At 34.1% G+C, this 20,702-nt stretch overlaps 1 protein-coding gene and 1 long non-coding RNA gene across 5 annotated transcripts in view; one reads left to right on the plus strand and one right to left on the minus strand.

The window, feature by feature from the left end:
• Nucleotides 1-20,702, plus strand: part of LOC135129218 (homeotic protein ultrabithorax-like) — a 543,629-nt gene that overhangs the window by 44,578 nt on the left and 478,349 nt on the right. The window lies entirely within an intron of this gene.
• Nucleotides 1-20,702, minus strand: part of LOC135129219 (uncharacterized) — a 105,551-nt gene that overhangs the window by 38,981 nt on the left and 45,868 nt on the right. The window contains exon 2 of the long non-coding RNA XR_010280529.1: nucleotides 17,192-17,333. This is a non-coding gene — a long non-coding RNA (uncharacterized LOC135129219). The remainder of the gene's footprint in view (nucleotides 1-17,191; nucleotides 17,334-20,702) is intronic.

Below are 20,702 nucleotides of genomic sequence, written 5' to 3' on the forward strand. Positions count from 1 at the left end.
TATTACTGTAAAATAAAAGAACTGGTACGTACCTTACAAAAAACTAAAACTATGAGCGGTAAAAATTACATCCACACAACGCGTAAACATAAAATCGTCAGTACGATCAAACTATAAACTATATACAGGTCACTGTTGCACCTTTATCTCAAGTTTAGCATTCGATTGTGAATGGTATAACTTCATCTTACCCAGATGGCACTAATAAGCAGAAATCATCAGTGCGTACTCTTATACATATGCGCACTCTTGTACACATTTACCCTATTTGTTATTTTTAGTTCAAATAAATGTAACACATATATTTGAATTATAATAACATATTCTGTGACAAGAAATTATTAATTTTTTTAGTAAACGCAAAATGTAAATAAAAAAAATCTACAACTATGTTCCTCTACGGTAGTTTCCTTTCGCAAACTCCAAGATTGAGGCTGCACTTGGAAATTTTGGTTAATAACTCAGAATACAGTGAAATCAGTAAAATAAATTTTGTGAACGTAGAAATATTACCTAGGACAAAATATTCCCTAGTGTGTTTAAAATTTCGGACAGATTTAAGAAAAATTGCCAATCTGAAAAATTACCGATCCATCTCACTTGCTAGAAACGATTTTAAAAATACAAAGAAAAAACAAGTGTAACAATATTTACGTGTTAATAAATATTATTTTCTCACAACGTCAACATTGTTGTGGAAATAATTCCGTCTACCACTCTCGTAGTGACGATACTACTGATCTTCTGAGAAATATCACAGCTTGTTATTATGATCTCCCAAAAGTGTTTGACTGCTTCACTCATGATATTTGGTTTTATTTATAAACTTTACGTTTTTGATGTTGGTAATAAAATTACTAATAGTAGTTAAGTAGGGAATAATTTGTGATTCTTGATGAGATATTTAATATCATAAAAGTCACCGTTTAAGTCCTTTGTTATTTATTATTTACATCAGTGATTTACCTTGTTTTGCATGTATTTCACGCGGTTTGTTGATACTAGTATTTCTGTTGCGAATAATAGTTTACCATAATTAATTCTTGAAAAACAAGATGTACAAGATATAATTTTTTTGTATCTTGAGCCAGTAATTAGTGCTAATAAAGACACTATATTCAGTTGACGTAGATCTGTGCAAATGTGACGCACTATTCAGTTAATTAGTGTTAAATGCATACTTTGTTTGCAATAACACTACCTGCTAAACTTGCAAAGGACACTACATGTGGTAAAACTGTAAACACTTGACACATGTAAATCCACTTCCTAAATAAATACGTTTCCTAAAACATCTACCTAAAATGAATTTAAGATTGCTTTAATTTTTTTAAAATAACCAACCCAAAGAGATTATTACTCTTGATGTATTTACGCCTTTGTATCATTTTAAGATATTGAATAAAAGCTTTTAACCACTAAATTCCGCTGTTTTGTCGTATACCTATAATAAACAAGTACGATTAGCTGCAGTTTTATTTTGAAGTGTTTTATTACGATATGCAGTGAATAATTTTTTGCGTTTTAATGACACTCGTATTCAAATTAATGTAACTTTCTATGTATTGGCATTGTTTAGTGCTCATATAAAGTTTTGTATAAGTAATACACTAGACGTCAAAATTTGTTTTTGTTTTTTTAAAGGCCGATGAAAAATGTAGTGCTGAAAACAAAAGTGCGTTCCGCCTGTCGACCGGTTGTGATGAACTTATCTCTTTAAAAAGTGTAAAATTCGCCGACGGTACACCTCCTCCGCGGGTGTACATTTTTAAAAGCCCTGAGATTTTTACCTGAAAAGTCGTCGACCGGCGAAAAAACGCCAATTTGGACAAACTCATTGTATGCACGGTGCTCTTTTACTATAACGGCTCTTCTGACCTTGCTGTTTTACGATTTGTTTTTCGCTCTCATTGAAAAGTTCGCATGCAAAAAGTTTGGCCTAGGTCGGCGCATTCGCTTCGGCTATTGTAGGCGAAATTTTTGCACGAAAACGGCCCTGAAAAACGGATTTATGGGGTAGCAGAGGGAAAACGGAGCGATTATCAGGAAATTTCAAATTATATCAATTCAATTATTAGTGCTGCAGTTTGAATGGGGCTAAGGATGCGAAACGATTTGGGAAGCGGTTAGTTGGGAGTCCACACCGCGACAAGGATAGTATTAATTACTCGAGGATTAATGTGATATTGATCGAGGTGGGACTATGCAGGCTGGATTCGGGTCTGGATTAAAATTCTTTGCTTTGGAAACCGGAGGGATCCTCTTTCGCCCAAACTAAAGCGGAATTTTCCGACAAAAATACAAAGAATGTTTTACCGCGCCGAACTTGGTACGCCGAAATCTTGAAATCGTTATCGTTTTCTGTGATAACGGCTAATGTGACCCGTGGTCAGCGGGTTTATCAGAAATTCACTGCACTCGGTGCAGTTCTTATGAACGTCGTCGAGAATAAGGTTTAATGCGTAGGTATTAAGCGTTGTTTTTTTCAGACATTTTTGTCACCCGCACGAGATGAAAGTCAAAACAATATTTCGAGTTTATAGAAAGTACTTGGGATTTGTAGTTTCTTGAACCAACTGTGACAGATTCCAAAGGCTCGGTTCGGCATTCTTTTATAAAAGAAAAAAGAGTCTATTGCATTTCTGCCATTAACCCAATTTCTGGAGCAAAATGTTTCGATAAATTCGCTATATTTTATAGTGGCAGCAAACGAAATATTTATGGATATCGCCGGAAAAATGTTCAGTGCATATTCTTCACTTATAGCCTGTAATTTCTCAAAATTTTGTTTTTGAAAGTAAGAATACACTTTCTCAGTGTGATTCACTCGCAAGAAAGTACCATTTACTGGTTGTTTTAATGCGGAGCTGAATTGGACTAATAATTTAATTTCGTGTGTTCGTGATGAAAAAATTTACAATCACATTGAATGTAATTCGTTTTTGTTGCGATTGGAAACTTTCTTGTCCTTTTCTTTTTCGTTCAACGGTAAATTAAAGTAATAACCTTTCTCTTAAAGTTCATGATTGGTCAAAATCTATCATTTTGGAACTGGCCGAATCAGTAGTACCTAATGTTTATTTATATATATACTGAATTTGTTTTTTGTTATTTATGTAATAAACTTTAAAGATCAACAGCTTCTGGTTGTATATTTATGTTAACATTTATTCATCAATGTATAAATGTCAATGAAAATTATACCCGGTAAAAATAAAAACAATAAAAAATAAAATAAAAATTTAAAAAATTTACAGAAACTCTTTGTAATATTTTTGGCGTTTTTAACTATTGTCATACCTATTTATTACATCTAATTTTTGTTTTTCAACAGCTGGTTTTAAAATCAATTAATTTTACACTGTGTACTATCAATTTTAAGTATGAGATATCCAGTACAAAATATTTCCATCTTACTGTTACATATTTCTTTATTTTTATATTAATACCAAAACTCAGGAACAAAACGAGCAAGAGAGGTCAGAATTTAAAATAACTAAAAGTAACACTTCGAAATTCTTTTTAATGTGTAAAAATTTGCTGGTTATAAAAACGCAAATTTTTATGCTTTTTACTTTACTTAGTCCATCCTGTGTTGAAGAAATATATTATAGGTACATATAATAAAAAATTCAAAACATAGTTCAACAAAATATCTAGAAGGAATCAATTACATTTTTAAAACGTTTTGATAATTACTTTAATTGATTTAATACTTTTGTATGATTTAAGTGACAAAAAAAATGAATGTACTCTAAGAAAGTGTATTCTAAATTTCCAAGTAGAACAGTGCTGAAAAAAGACAGTACAATAACATCACAAATTACATTAAAAAAATTGAAGTTTGGCATCTCAAAGATCTATCTATCTAAAAACAATTTGAAAAAGTTTTTGTTGCTCTTTTCAAAAGTTATTACGTCATAAAAATTTATAAAACTGATTGTCAAGTAGAAAAGTTGCAATGTGTGTTAGAATGTAGTTTGTGTGGCAAATCATTTTCTTTCAAACATTAACAATATAAGTTTTATACACGATTCATTTAACTAAGTATAAAACCTTTAAAAAATGTACTCCACATTTGGTGGGCATACTGTAGGATTTAGTAGACATTGATTTTTATACTACAAACAAATGTATTTCCACATTTACATTATAGGACCTAAGGTTGGGGACATCATACTGTATATCTTACGACATAGAAAGCTGATAACTGATTTACCCGTGAAGTGGCATTTTGTGTTGCTACTAATTTCAATTTATAACTGTCTAATTATATTTAAGGTGCGATAAGTTTAGACACACAATTTCACGTACCACGATCCCTCGATAACGAGTTTTCTTGATCACGCAACATTAAGCGGGACACCGTTCATATGAAGGTATTGCAGAAAAATATTGTGATTTAAAAATTAAATATTCTGAATGTTTAGTCTATAACAATTAATAATACACTTATTAGCCATCGTTTAAACCATGGGGGCTAAATATTACGCCGATGAGGGCGCTAATAAAGATGAATATCTTAATCTTCACCGACTGAAGTATCTTTGTCACCTGTTATATATTAAGCTTTTCTAACCATCACCTGTTCCATTGCTACAAATAAGTACTTTTACTGTGAAATTAAAATCATTCCTATTCTATTTTAAAGCTACTTAGGTAATTTTCCTTTTAATAATTATGCTTAATCTCAAGAGAGAGCAATAAAACATACCCCAGCACTTAACCAACCAGCATTACCTGCTTATGGAACATACGTCGTGAAATCTTCAACAAATACATCATTCTAGTACTTTAAAGAACTCACAGAACATAGTGCGTTCTTCCTTGTAAACTCACTTACATACTACTAAAAAGAGCAGTGTACTCAAAGCCATGGTAGATTTAAATGTCCTTCACAACCTAACGGAACCATCCTGTGCGTGTCAAAATTATCTAAAAGGTGGTACTCGCAGCGGACTCGTACCTCCTATCCGCTTTATCCATCTTCTACCAATAATAAACCTCCATTTAATTGGCGAAGTTCTAAACACTTTATTTTTACGCTCGACCGAACAATTAGGACTGTATTAAAGCCGTGATCGTACGAATTCACCTCGGTTTCGGTGGAATCGAAAAAAAATCTTACTTCGCCGGATGCGGTCGGCAGAAGAAATGAAGTACGTTGCTGGCTACCGGTATGTGGGGATTACTGAAATCTATAAGGTTTGTTCGGGTGGTCCATGCATCATCTCTGCAGGCGCCGATGTAGGATGTCTTTGAGGATCCTCGAATCGATTAGCATGCCATATGGGATAACCAGTGGTCTATGATTAATCTGCATACAGGTTTAAGCGGCTCTGGTGTGTGAAAATCTTAAGAAAAATGCACCGATTTGGGCCATTTAACTATTGATTTTAAGGGAAAGCGAGGGTCATTTGCCCCGAATTACACTCATTTGGGTCTTATACTAATGTTAGAAAACAGCTGGAGGAAAGCGCTGGTAAGAGTTGCAAACAGAAGGGCTGGAAGTGGATCAGGGTCTTTTTTTATTTCGTATGTTTGATATAAGTGGCTACGATAACGGAACGCGTAAAGCGTTTGTGGTGCGGGACTATTCCAAGTATTTTTGGGTATTTTCAGATAACAAGGTCATTAATATATTACACTAAACTAGTGAAACAAAAAGGATGAGGAACACCCATAAATTTATTTTTGGTATGTTAATTTGCATAAATATTCAATTTACGAATTTAAAAACGTCGGCGCAGTAAAACCGTTGAGGTATTGTTTGAAATTCGATAGGTAAAATGAAACCAACTTGTTTTGTAGTGAAGCTAAAATATTATTACATTTGCAAAAGCTGCGGTCGTCGTTTGGTGCCTACTTTTATTACAAACACGTTGTTTCTCTAGTGATAATGTTGTTCTGATTTGCAGAATAGAAACAAAGATTGAGACAATGAGACAATTTGTTGTGAAAATGAACAAAGGGAAGTTTTTAACACACTTATCATCGTTGCATCAGTTGCAGTCTCGTATAGTTTATTTAATATTGTCTTTTGTTAGTTTTCTTGATACTCAGGTCATTACCATTAAAGCTGCAGTGTGAATTACCGTATTTTTTCTACTTTCAAATTTCTTTCTTTGCATTCTTCCTTCGCATTGGGTGTATATAATTTTGTTAACTGTTCAATGTCACTGACCGTCAAAATCAAATAATAATAGACACGTCAGTTATTTAAATGCTGTTCTTAGGTTATGCAGCTAAATACTATGCGTGCTGTGGTTAATAATCAGTAATTTTCTTATGAATTTTGAACATGGTTCTGCATCTGTTACTTAGCACGAAAGGTTTGAAAAAGAAGTAATACGTGTAGATCAGCTTCGGATTAAACCTAGTTGTGTGTATCGTTTAAGATTTTATTATGTATATAAGGAGAGCACCTTGGTGTAAAACATCTTTTATTCGTTTACTGGAATGGATAAAACGTATTCCGACACAATCAAATTATCATAAATTTAGTCTGACACTTGTGTCTTTTTATAAATCAAGTAAAAATGTGGTCAAAATCATAATGAAGTATTTGTAGGTGGAGTGGTGAAAAGTTCTGCTTAGGTATTAGATATTTAAATTATGTATGCAGAGTATCTACTGATAAGTAAATAAAATTATGCAGTCTTTATTCGCAAAACATACGAAAGTACTAACCGAACTGGTTAAATGTTTATTGCTCTATGATATAGACAAACAACCTACATACAGTTTCTCACAAACAGGACTATTGAGTAATTTTTTATTTTCACAATTAGGGTTGTTGGCTCTTAAGAGCATCAGCCAGCTTCAGTCCCTAAATCTTTATTTCTCTGCCTAGATTTATAGCACTTGTGAGTAGTGAGCTTCAGCAATTTCATAAAAACTTCCAGAAAGTTAAGAGCTTTCAAAATTAACAGAAACCGATTCTCCATTTGCCTTTTACGTTCTATTTGTAAGTAAGCCTGTAGGTGGTATCGATCTCCAGTTTTTTTTTTTTTTTAATAAAACGCTTGAACCAAAATATTAGTTTTATTGATTTACCGCAAATTTCTGCTAGCAGAAGGGTAGTGAATGTTATTCCGCGAACCACCGTCCTGTTCGAACAAATTGGTCGAGTTCTGAACATGTTAACAATTTTCTCGAAAAATTAATTTTAGAGGGATTTGCACTTTCCATGACCTTCCTACGCACGAAATCGATGGACAATTTCCACGTTGTTCATAAACTCGGCCATCCTGACCGGTTATGCAGATTTAAAAGCAATACATCGTGTGCAGTGTTTCCAGTGGTTAAAAGGCTGCAGCAGTGGCGCACTCAAGGGGAGGACATTTGGCCAGGAACACTCTCTAGCGCGACTTCAAAAACAAAGCATATGAGTAAATTGGAAAACAGTGATTTCTGCATACGAAAACACAGATTTAGATACGTTAAGGCCACGGTTTTTCTGTTACGCAATTATGACTACAATGGCAGTTCTGTCAGATCTGGCAGTTGCATTAAAAAAATTGCATAAAAGCTGACCCATCGTCGCAAATTTGGAACTCGTCCTACTCGTTTTTAGATCATCTAGCTATAATTGTATTGGAATTAAAGCGATGAATGACCCTAATTGCGGTAAAATTTTGTGTTGACAACTTCCAATAAACAAAAAAAAAAAATAATACAAGTTATATCTTAGTATCATCCATCAGCTTAGTGTTATTTTATTACTGTGATAAACGCATCGGGTGATCCCATGGACTTTGGAAAAAAAGTAGTTTTGACCCCTACGATTTGACGGCGCTTGTATGGACACACAAGAACCAATAACAGATCGAGCTAAGCTTCTAGCATCAAAAAAGTTCTGTTTTTGTGCCCCTCCCAGCAGCGGTGGATTTTCACGCAGGCGCAAGAGCAGTGCATCGGCGTCTATAATCAGAGTTCCCCAAAATGACTACAAAAACAGATTGCTAAAGATTTTATTTTAGAACCTTTCATTTGCACGAAATTCAATTCAGGGTAATTGTGTCCTAAAAACCTTCCACTGTGAAAAATTGGTAGTATATACCTACTTACTCAATAATTATTTAACTATTTTAATATGTTTGTTATCCTTTAAAAATATGCACTTTAATTTTCTTGTTAATTGTGGACATAATATTTATTTTATCTTATTTTATTAAACGTGTACAGATTAATTGTGCCGTTTTTTGGAAGAACCACAAATAGAGCACGTAAAAACTAGGATGAAAATTTCGCAAAATAATGTGTGTTTCCGGGCCCTGAATTTAGGTAACAGATTTCAAGACTTAAAGATCACTGCACAATTTTGTCAAGATAAAATAGTTTTAGGTAGCGGCAGGTGTAATACTATTTAGAAGCCGAACTGTTACATAAAAAAGTAGTAGGTACTTTAAAAAAGCGAGAATATTTAGAGCGAACGGTGTACTGTCGTTGACACAGGCACGTTATTATCCCCATGACGAAGCATTTCAGCAGCTACGCTGTCGTCTTCCCGGAGTAAGCAAATTATAATACGAGCGCTACAAAAAAAAAAAAAATGAGTATCAGCTGCAACTATGGCTGTCACCTAATAGTGTAAATGTTGTGATTGTAACATTTGTTACGTAGTTAATTTCATCGCATACTGTTATTTCTGTCGCTCAAAATAAATAAAGGTATTTGTAACTATTCAAATTGACAATTCATTATGGGTGTAATTTGCGTGATATGCATAATTTGAAGTAAACAAGAGTTGCCACAAGGTATTTTTAACTTTAAATGTCTGTTCACACTTCATCCGTACAGGAAAGTTTTTCGTTAATTTTTGTTACACATTGCAGTCTTAACTCCCATGTTGTTGTTCATTGTATTTTTCGGATTGCTATTAATATTACCTAATTAAAGTTGTGTCCACGTATCTACTAACGTAACTCCACCCGTAGTGAATTTGTGCAGTTTAAATTGTGTCATGCAAGAGCATTATTCTTTTGTTCCGAGAAAATTATTTTACCTGTGTCTGCGGTCACAATAGTAAATGAAGGAAAGTTAATGCTCGCGTAAGTGGTCACTGTGTCTCCGAAATGAATCCTGGGTGCGCCTCTGGGCTGCAGCCATAGGCGGTGGATATCGGGATCCAAGGGGAACTCTGAAACAGGGTCACGAGCGGAAAGCAAGTCTCCAATTCGGTGATGTATTGCCGGTTATACATCCACTGGTTTTCCTAGCCTTTGTTTTGGAGCCGTTTTGTGTATTCTTCACCAAAAAGCGCACTTCCACTTTAAAAACGAGCGACTCCGACGTCCTAATAACTTGTTTTGATCGTATCTCCGTAAACTGATGAAAATAAAGCGACGTTTTTACTCCCGACATGGTTTTATTGAGGACTCCTTCCTTATGGTGGATGCCCTGATTTATGCCGTGACGATGTGAATTTTTTGAGCCCGAACTGGTGCGTACAGCCCCTGTTGAGAATCATCTTGTCATATCTCTGTAGAACACGCACAGCGTGTTTTATGTTCTTCCCTGACATTAATGCTCTTTTTATTAGCCGTTAAGTCGGACAGCCTGAAATCGGATCTATAAACTAATTTTGTTTTATGGATTTATTCGGCAATATAATTTATTTTATTACTCTGTCTTTATTTATACAAAACGCGCTTCAACTTCGCGGGATTAGGCCCATTATGACCTAAATGAATTTTATGTGTTCTTTGCGCGGATGTTCAACCTGGGCTTTGCTGAAAGCTACATTCGCATAAAAAGGACCTGGATTACCCCGTTGTGTTCGGTATGGGATGAATTATTGCCATCAGAAACATTTGCTGGAGGTGGGAGCACGTCTGCACGGGATGGACACTGCCTTTATTTTATATTATCACCTGTCGCGATTATTCCACAATTATGCAGAGTAGGTACTTGCATTGCAACCTGCGCTTGTTATTAATTGGACATGGAGCCATGTAACCGCGCGAAACGTCCAGTAACGCCCAAAGGGACCTTATTTTATTTAGCTAAATAAATAAAACCCGCCGCCAACTTTTAGCCCAATTCGGAGTTCCTCGAATCAAATTAGGCCGAGTGCGTAAATGCCATAAGGTAAGGCGGGGTGTTCGGGCAAAATTTTATACTTCACACAGTTTCATTTAAAATAATAAATTGTGTCAAAACTAAATTAATTATTGAGTTATGTCTACAGCTCATTGCTACCCTACTTTAATAATCACGTTCAATCTCATGAAAGTTTGAGAATTGAGAGATATCTGTACTTTTACTCAAAAATTTCAGACTTTAACGATATAGAGGTACCTACATTTTTTACTAAGCAAAAAAACATGTGTATTAAAAATTACGGAAAGATATCTGATCCAGGTATCTACTGCTTAATGTCTATTTACCGACTGTTACCGACACTCTTAAATTTTATATCCCCGGGATATAATTTTGTAATTCAAACTACTGACAAAAAATAAACTGAAATAGATTTGAAATTTATGAAACCTGGTTTATAATTTGAAAAAATCACGACAGCCAGTTTTACTTTTAGTGGCCCGTGGATAAATTTATATTATTGTTAATAATTTAAAAGTTCGATTTTACTTTTTTAACTAGCATTTATTTATTGTGCATGATAAAACGTGATTAACAACTAAGCTGCTTTTCACACCTTGCAGTGGGCAATGCTAATCTGCGCCGATATACCTACTTAGGCTTAATCCCATTTACAGTGTGGGTATCCCATTTAGTCCGATCACCCTATTTGGAGGGGCGCCTAAACGTCAAATTAAGGTGTTTTCCTCATGTACTTAACACATGACGATACAAGTATAGTAGTCAATGTAAAACTCCTCACTACGGGAAATTTTACCAGGGTGATCCTTCCTAGTAGGTAGAGAAATTGTTAAAAGTACACTGACTGTAGTTTTTAATGACACTAAAGATTGAATTTGTCGAAGAAAATTTAATGCCGTTTACCTTTGTCAAAAAAAAAATTATATCGTAATTGACAAAAATTACTGAAACGTCGGACAGTTTTTGTTAATTATTATTTTGATATAAAATTTTTAAGTTGATTGCACGAAATACTTACATAGTTGAAATCGTTTTATTTATCGAAACTTGCAATACGTGTTTAGAGGTAGGTGCACGTGAATCCACTAATATTTTTTGGCCACTTTTGTATTGTTAAAAAATGTCAGGAATAAAATTGCTATTAGGGCCTAAGAATAGAACTCAAGACGTGTAAAAATATATGGGTGTTCCAATAAATACTAAATTGTATGTTGTGTCTCAAAAATACAACACTGGTTGAAAATAATTTTAGATTATAAAGTTCAAAAATAGTATGGTTTATTAAATTCTATTTGTACTTATTTTATTGCGAGACTCATACCAAGGGTAGACTTCCGTGTTTTTTATTGATTTATTTATTTATTTTTTTTTTAAATACATTAGACACCTGATAAATTTTAGCATTAGCTTTATTAGGTGGATCGACAGTTATGAACCATAAAATTCATGATGACGCAATTTAGGTAGTCCTGGTTTTCAGGTAAAAGATTTTATCGGCGCAGTTTGGATACACCGTAGAGAATAACGGCAAATGACATCAGAACAGTAAGCTCTGAAGTCCAACTGTTGCTATTCTGAAATAGCTGTGATAAGAAGTTTTGTGAAGAGTTTCGAAATCAGGTTTTTCATTAATCATTACACAGACGTGTCTACTTTTCAGATGTCGAAAACCAAAACGAGGTTTGTTTACTGTATATGTACAAGTACCCATGGATACAATTAATAATTTTCTCCTAATCTACCTGAAAGAAACGTACAAAATCTACCAAGATTACAAATGCTAAATTATTTTCTCACATATCAATGACTGAACTTCTTATGGATTTTTTTTTTTCTACACAAATAAAACTATGAAACCTTTATTGAGAAGGCTTTTCGGGTAATATTTTTGAATAGATTCAGAAAAAAATGGAAAGAATATGTAATTCAGTCAGGTCAGGTTAGAATTCATTTTTTCAAAGCCGAAAGTAAATATAGTCTTTGAAATACTACAAAGTTATATGGCTGTTGTAAAATTAGGGTATTGTAAAAACGAGCAGTTAATAAGGCAAACTCACAATTGTAAATCTTTGCGACTGTTTAAGCGGATTACCCAGCAGTAGATATTGAGGTGGCAAGACAACTCCTTGATCATCGCACAAATGGAATTATAACACCCGATTATTAAGTCTAGTGGGGCCATATAACCTTGTAGTATTTCGGAGACTATACATATCGTCGTGGTATAAGAATTACATATTATACTTGACGTATTTTTGTACAACTAAGTGTTTTCTAGATTTTGTTTCTCAGGCAAAAGTTTGCTTATTTCTTAGCAAAGATATCGACTTTTAGTTAAAACCAAATTTAATGAACTGCTGTGTAGTAAATAAAAAAAGGAAGATTTAAAACTGTTTCTTAACTTAGTGGAATTAAAACTGTTAAAAGTGAAGGATATATAAGTATTTACCTTTTTTTAATGTGTTTGTAACAGCTATATTAATTGATATACCTAAACATTTTTTTTTTAAATCAAAGTATGTATGAGTAATTAATGAGTATACTTACTACACTCATTAATTTGTTAAAAAAATCCTGTTGGATCTTAAAAAGGGGATGGTGGACCAGCAGAAGGGTTACTGTCTTAAGACTTTTTACTCTGCTTTCATATATGTATTAGTCAACTTTTCATTAAGGATCCATATATCTGTTAATAACTAACTTTTACCAGAGGAATAAGATTTGGAACACCTCATATATTCGAGTTAATAAGCAGTTTTAATTTTGTGATTTAAGTAGGTATGAGTAAGATCAATACCAGATTTATCAAGACACCGCAAAATGAAAGTGTTTAGTAAAAAAAATATATCCAAACTTTGACATAAAACTACAAAGGTAAAAAGGAAAACTATCTTTAATGAAAAATTTTCTACCTGATTCTCAAACGCCAAAAAAGTATCGCAATTAATTCAAAAATACTGTTTACCTTTAAAAATAATGTCTCTCTTTGACCTTTTATGAAAAGAGAAAAGATATATTTAACGGCACTGGTAGACATAAAATATCATTTTGATTCTTTTTATTGTATCTGTCTTTTAATTTTCTTTCAATGGATAGATAGTGTGGTCGTTCCTTCCTAACAATAAATTCTTCTTCAGATCTGCATTAGATTAAATGCCTCTCTCCCCTTGCCATTATCATTCGAGTGGTGTTCCACCGACCCAAATAAAGCAGCTGACCACCCGTTCGGTTATTCCCTTGCACGAAATGTCAGATTTGTACGTCGAAGCGTCGAAAGCATGAATTTGGAAATATGTTTGTGAACCTGCGTTCCAGAGAGTGAAAAACGATCCGGTTCAAACCTATTCATCGTAGACGAAAAAACGCTGAATAAAATAGCTACAACATAAACACCGGTAGCAATATTAAATTAGCATTTTACAGGATTTATGGAGCAAAAACAAAATAAAAAGCGAATGCGTTGCGAATGCATCAAGGAAACAATTATTGAAATTTATCGTTTCTGAAAGTTTGGAAAAAAATCTTTCTGGAAGGATATGCACATTGACATAGTTGATATGCATAAAAATGCGTTTGTTGGATGCATTTTTTCGCGATCGGAGAAACGAGTCGAAACGTCATTAAGGAAATTTTTTCGCGTCATGTGCATTGTTCGCGGCCCGAGATTTTCTTAAATACATAAATTTATTCCTTTACCATGTTATCTCTTTTCCTGTTACATTGCCTTAACTGAAAATTGCGCCATAAATAAGCCGCAGAGAAAGCTTTTACATTTGTAATGAATTAATTTTTTTGCCTTGCATAATGAACGCAAGATGACACAAGCTGCGACATCGCGTGTCCTCTGACCAATATCCGTTCGGCTATAAATAAAATAGCTAATGGACAAATTTACCTGCAGGGGTGTGTAAAAAAGCCCCGACCAAATTAAAATCTGTGTTTAATTAAAACCTACAGTTTCTATAGCCGTGATCGATACAAAAGACATTTAAACACGCGCCCTGCGAAGTGTCGACTGAACTGCCATCTAGCATGCCACGCTCATGGCACACTAGACCCGAACAATAAAAATACATCACTCGCCAAACACACCTGACAAATGAAACACTGCATCTTTGATTTATAAGCTCGTAAATTTCCGCCATATATTAAAGGTGTACACACGAAAATATTAAAACGAATGTATTTTTAGTTACGTGATAATATTAAATAACTCTTCCGGAACACTGGCTTTGGAGACAACTTCAATTCATTTTAATTATGCGCACTTTCAACAACTTCACTCGGATTTTCGGACGCGCGGTGTATACCTCCGACAGGACCGTACTCGGAGAAAGAGGCCCGTCGTAACGACTATAAAAATTGATTAATCAAAAGTGCAAAATTTTTCTGCGGCGTTGCCTCGTTTGATGGGTCCTAAGCAATTTTTTTTCCACGAATCAAGACTGACCACCCAGCCTTTCAATGGCAACACACGTCACATCCATCATGTTCACACACACGCATTTTCCTCTTTCGATTTTTATTTATTAGACTCCTCTTTGCCCAAACGCCGACTGTTACGAAATAGACAATGAACGTGAATTATGTTGTGAACAACTTCTAATTAATTATTAGAGTACGTATAGCCAGTCCGAACACCTCGGGGGGTGCACTACACGATCGTAAAAACTATGGAAACTACCCTACAACTTCTTCAACAAAGAAATTGAAAGAAGAAAAAAAAGTGCCAGCCCGTCTCGGAAGTTGATTTATATATTCATTTATTAATATGTATGTGCTTAATAATTACCCAAAATAACAAGAACCAAATTACACACATAATTACTGTAAGCTAATTCATAAGCAATAATCAGCGCTATAATAATTAATTTTAGACCAGATCGACCGCAAGTACTAAAACTTTAATCACCATTAGTCAGCCTGGAAGTAATTTATCTACTACAACAAAATAAGCCAATAAATCAAAAATTGAACAAAAAATCGTTCCACTTAAATCATTCTCCGATTTTTGCCCTCGTACGTTTCTAAGTAATTATGTAACATCGAAATATTCCTTCTACCTTCAATACATCGAGGCGTCAGCATAATAATTTCGTCGACAAATGGGCTTGGCATTGACCTTGGCTTAAAATTTCTTTCTTGCACTTCGTTATTTCGTACACAGATCAGCTATTTGTTCGAAATAAAAGCATCGCGTGATGGTTTTTCTTCCTTATGGGATGGCAGGAACTCGCATTTGTGTGACCATTATCTAATGGTAATTAAATGGGCTAATTGTGTCGCATTACTTAAAATTGTTGTTTAATTGAAAGGGGGAATCAATATGAAATGTGATACAAACAACCTGAAAGTTTATATACTTTCAAGAAGGAAATTATTATTCCGAGATTGTTTGCGGTGTTGCTGGAACTACACAATGCAATCATTTTTCGGCAGGATGGCACTGCTTTATGCGTGCCATATATTGCTTATTAAGTGTTATAGCTCTATTAAAGACATTTTAGTTCCTATATACAGAGTGTTTCACATCAGAACCATTTCTTGTTCTCTTTAATAGCAGAAAAACAGTTTGGTCGTCCGGCGCCAGCTTGAGGATATTTGTGTCGATCAAACCCTTTGTTTAATCAGAAATATTTTACAATAGTGTCAGATAGTTCGCTTGTTAAGATAAGTAACTGATGATTTTTCGATATACTTACTGTAATAAGACTTTTTAAATGTAGCAAATTAACATTAAAAAGTCAATTTATTGGAAAAAAATGTCCAAATAAAATGCTTTAAAATATATACAATGTTTCGAATTTCATCCTTGTATAGAAAATTTGGAACGGTGTAATTATTACGTGAAGCACTAATAATTTTAATCAAATTACTACCCAGCCCCATTAAAAACATGAGTTACTGACGGAAATTTTATCAGATTCATCAGGCAGAAAATAAGAAGATAAAAACCACAACATCATTCCCATTGTAAATATTAAAACCTCAACAACAGGAAAAAATATTAATTACTTTCAATTACGAACGTCTTTCAATAAACGTGCAGCGATTATTACTCCGGCACTCTTTACCACTATAACTGTTATTATATCAAATTACCCGAAGATTAATTACTTACAATAAATTAAACGTTACTACACACCATACATCAGCGGTGTAATCATAACGGACGAATCAAATTATTTTAAGTGGCCAAATTTAATTTTAATTTTATTTAATTAATTCACGGCTTTATTTAATCCCGAAGCGTAAATCCTGTACCCACCCATCACCTTGTCGTTAATTACATCAGTCCTACCATTTACGAATGCATAAATAATTTTTTAGAGGTGCGTATTAAATTTGCGCGCGCTCGAGAACAGAATCGAATAGTTGGCGGGCGTCGACAGCAGCGCCAGCGGGAATTACTCGCAACTGAAACAGAATTGACCGTTGCTGCCATCTGTGACAAACGCTCTCAACTAGCAACTATGTGGTGGGGGAATCATGTGCTTCTGGAACGTGGTGGGGACTCTCGGGAGGTGAATACACAAAGGGGCGTTTAACAGCGTGTGGATAATAAACGAAGTAAACAAACAATTGACGGCGTGACTGAAAAAAGACGATCGGCCGGCTTGATTTTGATGCCTGTTCAATTTAGAACGATTGCGCACAAATGGTTTTTTTAATAAACGTGTTGACACTTTTATTTATGCATTAACGATAGACTAGTGCGTATCTAGTGGTAGAGTTTGATGACATATTGTATTTTTTATTTACATATTTATTTTTCGAATCAACTCGTGTGTATGTAACGAGAAACTGCATTTTTGTTTAAGCGGAGGGTTAGCGAATGCATTTGCAAATCGCATAAATCCGTGGAGGATTTGGCGTAATTGATTGCATCAGATATGCTAATGGCGCATAATTTTTATCGCTGCTCATCGATTTAGAGGTGTATTCAGCAAATAAATAAGTACGGAGTTAAATATTTTTGTGAATAATCATGGCATCCGATCTCGCTTATAAATCATTTGTCATATCTAACACGAGCCAGGTAGGTGTTTTGCCAATATGGCACGCGGTGTTCTAAGGAAAAGTCATCCTTATGGGTACCTTACCCTCGATGGGTTTTTGTTTGCACCTGAGCGATTTTTCATGGTAGGCTCCTTACGCCGAACACCCTCTTGGAGCGTGCGATAAATCAGGAGGAGGGACAACCCTCGGTGCAATATGTCAGTGGTTGGCACCCGGAGTGATACAAAGTGGGTGGTAATATGGCCGATCTGTAAAAAAGAAAACACACGAATTGTAGAATTATTGTTCATAAATTTGCTTAAATTCTGGGTTCGGGCAAAGATTAGCAGAGACATGGCTTTTAGCCGTTTTTACATGCGCCACTAATTGAGTACACGGCGAATAAGAAAAAAAGCGCTTTTGTTTTGGTACATGAAGTCATTTGCATTTTAATTAATAACTTGGATGAGTTATAGCTTGCACTCATTTCATATTGCTCGTTTTTGACATGTTTTTGCCCGGCTGTAATCGAATGTTTACAGAATTTTATTTAGTTTTAATGAATTATATAATTGGGAAATTAAGCGTTTCGTCTAGCTTATCGCTCTACTTAAGCAGCTATTTTGATTGATTTCGTCAATAATGACTTACTTAAGGAAAGGTTATCACCGATACATTTTATTATCAAAATACCACAACAAAACGAACGTTATTTATGAGGTTACAACCCACGTTGATGTATGTTTGTATTGAAATAAAATATTGAGAATTTGTGTAGGTGTTGTGCGATTTTTCTTCTGTTAACATTTTCCCTTTAGTCTTGATAGTATGCAAATGTAATTTTAAAGTCATCATTTAGACTTGCTGCAGGCTAATGGCGTTTTACCAAACCAACTGCATTAATGAACTCTTCTAGAGTCCAGACAGACATGTTTATACCCACACGAAGTTGCACGCGCTCCGGACCATATCGCTTATTTATTATTACAAGTACTTGTACAGAACGTGACCTAGACGATGGAAGAAATCACTAAATTATTGCATTTTAGTTACGCCTAGGTAGGAAAACGTTGGAAATTTACTTACGGTTATTATCTCCACCATCACATATTGAAGTTCTAGCTTTCTAACAGAAAAACTCATTTACGAGGAATAATTTGTGATTTTGCATACAACAGTGTTAATCAGTTTCACTATCATACCTTAACTTACAACATAAGGAAATATATCATAGTAGTTTACTTCTTTTTCTTAAAATTTGTCCCACTAAATAGCGTACATTTCTTCCCCGTAATAACAATACCGTTACCACACTTATCACTTATACTTCAGTTACTTAAAACGAAAGAAATTATTATGTATAGATAGATAAATTCTCCCAAAAAATCATTCAAGTTTCAAATAAAATAATCACTCCACAGTAAATGACGATAAATTTTGGGTTACGACCTGTATAACTTCACTAGCTCACAATAAATAGTTTACTATAAAAAATAACATTTGCAGGTTGGAGAGGTTTACTGTTAAGTAAATACATGTGATAGTCGATTTGAATTTAAAATTGACTTTAAATTTATCAAAAGCTTTCGTGGAATGATACGTAGAAATGAAGTAAAAACGTTCTCCATCGGTTCAATTTCTAATATTTACAATTTTACAGGACGTAGTAAACAAATTTTATTTGAAAAATAAAATTAATAACAATATTGTAATAATAACCGTCAATAACTGTTGCCCAACGAAATTGAGTAATAAATTAGTCATTATTTACAAAAAAAATATATACAATGAACGACAATCTACACAAAATATCTAAAGGAACATCATAACTTTGATCGTCGCAATCTGATATTGTTGGAGTAAAGAAAACTTTCTTCGTTATTAAACGACGTTGGCGATTTTTCACTATATTTTTTTAAGTACAGGGAGGTTTATTCTTACTAAGTAATATTAATGAGTACAATTTGACACAATCGGTTTATTTTCTAAAAGTGTACCTACATTGTGAATGTTGATGATGTTTTCATTTATAATTAATTTTACGTGTAATTTTTTGTCATTTCCGGCATTTGCCACAGGATCTCAACTTAGATTTTTTTTACAAATGACATTGCTGCTAGTTTTGAACGTTTAGTGGTATTGAAGGAAGTTTCAGTGGAAAAATGACAAATTTTTCCAGTAAATTCGGTTTAAAAAACGTTTTTGACAATCAGTGAATAAATAAATAATTCCCTTAGATGTAGAACTCTTTTAGAGCTTAATCTGTTTTAGAAAATAAAATTTAAAAAAGTGCCCATTCATCCGATGGACTCGATTATTATTATTATACTTCCTTAGCGTACGCTCAGGAAATAAAAATCGCTAGAGACAACTGGGTGATCCATCTTTTTTTATCGCACTAGTGTTTAAAGCTCATTCTATTTGTAACTTCATAATACCTATGTGAAAGTCGCTTATTTAATGTTTGGTTATTTTTATATAACCCTGAACATCGATTCCTAGCCTATAATTTCTCAAGCACATTTTGTAATGCAGTAATGGTGTGACATCACTTAGACTTCTGATGTCAAACGTTGAAGAAAAAAAAAATGTCCAATATTATCACTAGGACTGTTTAATAAAATTGTTCACACCTCCACCAATTGTCCCGCTGATGCATGTTGGATTAACAGTTGTGTACCGTGAGGATAAACTGCTACCTACATTATAACTTGGTTAGAAACAACCTGGAAAAACCGCAGTGATTGCAGATTTGTCGTTAATTATAGTTAAACAAACATCATACATTAAGTACCTGTTTACATTTGCGGTTTTGAAAATACATATTACTGTTCCTCTGTAATTTACAACATTGTAAATGTGCAATTTGTATACACTGCGGCAATAGTCAAACGTGCAACCGCAAACCGAAGTAAGTTTTTATATCTATCATCACGAAAATCCTAAGCTACAAGGTACGTAAAACAGAAGAATTAAAATCACATCGTTATTTATAACATTTTTGTCCAGACAATATACTGCATGCAGTACTTTCCTGCTCACTCAGTCGTAGCGTAGTACTGTTACCATGCATCTGTTAATAAATTATTGCCTGTCTTTATCCGCGATTTTATACAACTTTCGATTAACACCACACACGATCACTTCCTCTTTTTTGAAATGAATGTAAGTACCATTAAATACTGTTAACCTACTGGTACATTTCTAATAGCTACTTCTAAACCATAAAACGGATGCGGTTTTCACAAAACGTCCCATCACAGAATAAAATCGCACTTTATGATCGGCATTCAACGTTAATTTCTCCAAGTGGCTTGTAACGACACGGTTTAAAATACCAGCGGATGCAAAAATGAATTTGCAACGTTATTACTTAAATAACGAGGTTGTACGACGTAATGCGCTTCGTTATTGGGCTAATCGGATAGTTGTTTATTCTAATGGGTTTCACACAGAGGAAAATTATGGATGTAAATCCGAAAATAAACACGTGTTTCGCTCTTGTCATGAGTAGAATTTGAATAATATGACCAAACGGACAAACTACCTCTAAAGCTTTAGTGGAAGCGTAAAACATATCCCAACAGACACAACATTCCGGTTATGCATCATAAACATTCGAAATATTTATAGAAAAA

This window comes from Zophobas morio, unplaced genomic scaffold (genome assembly GCF_036711695.1).
Source record: "Zophobas morio isolate AGI-343-1 ecotype UQ-CSIRO unplaced genomic scaffold, CSIRO_AGI_Zmor_V1 ptg000014l, whole genome shotgun sequence".
Taxonomy (NCBI): domain Eukaryota; kingdom Metazoa; phylum Arthropoda; class Insecta; order Coleoptera; family Tenebrionidae; genus Zophobas; species Zophobas morio.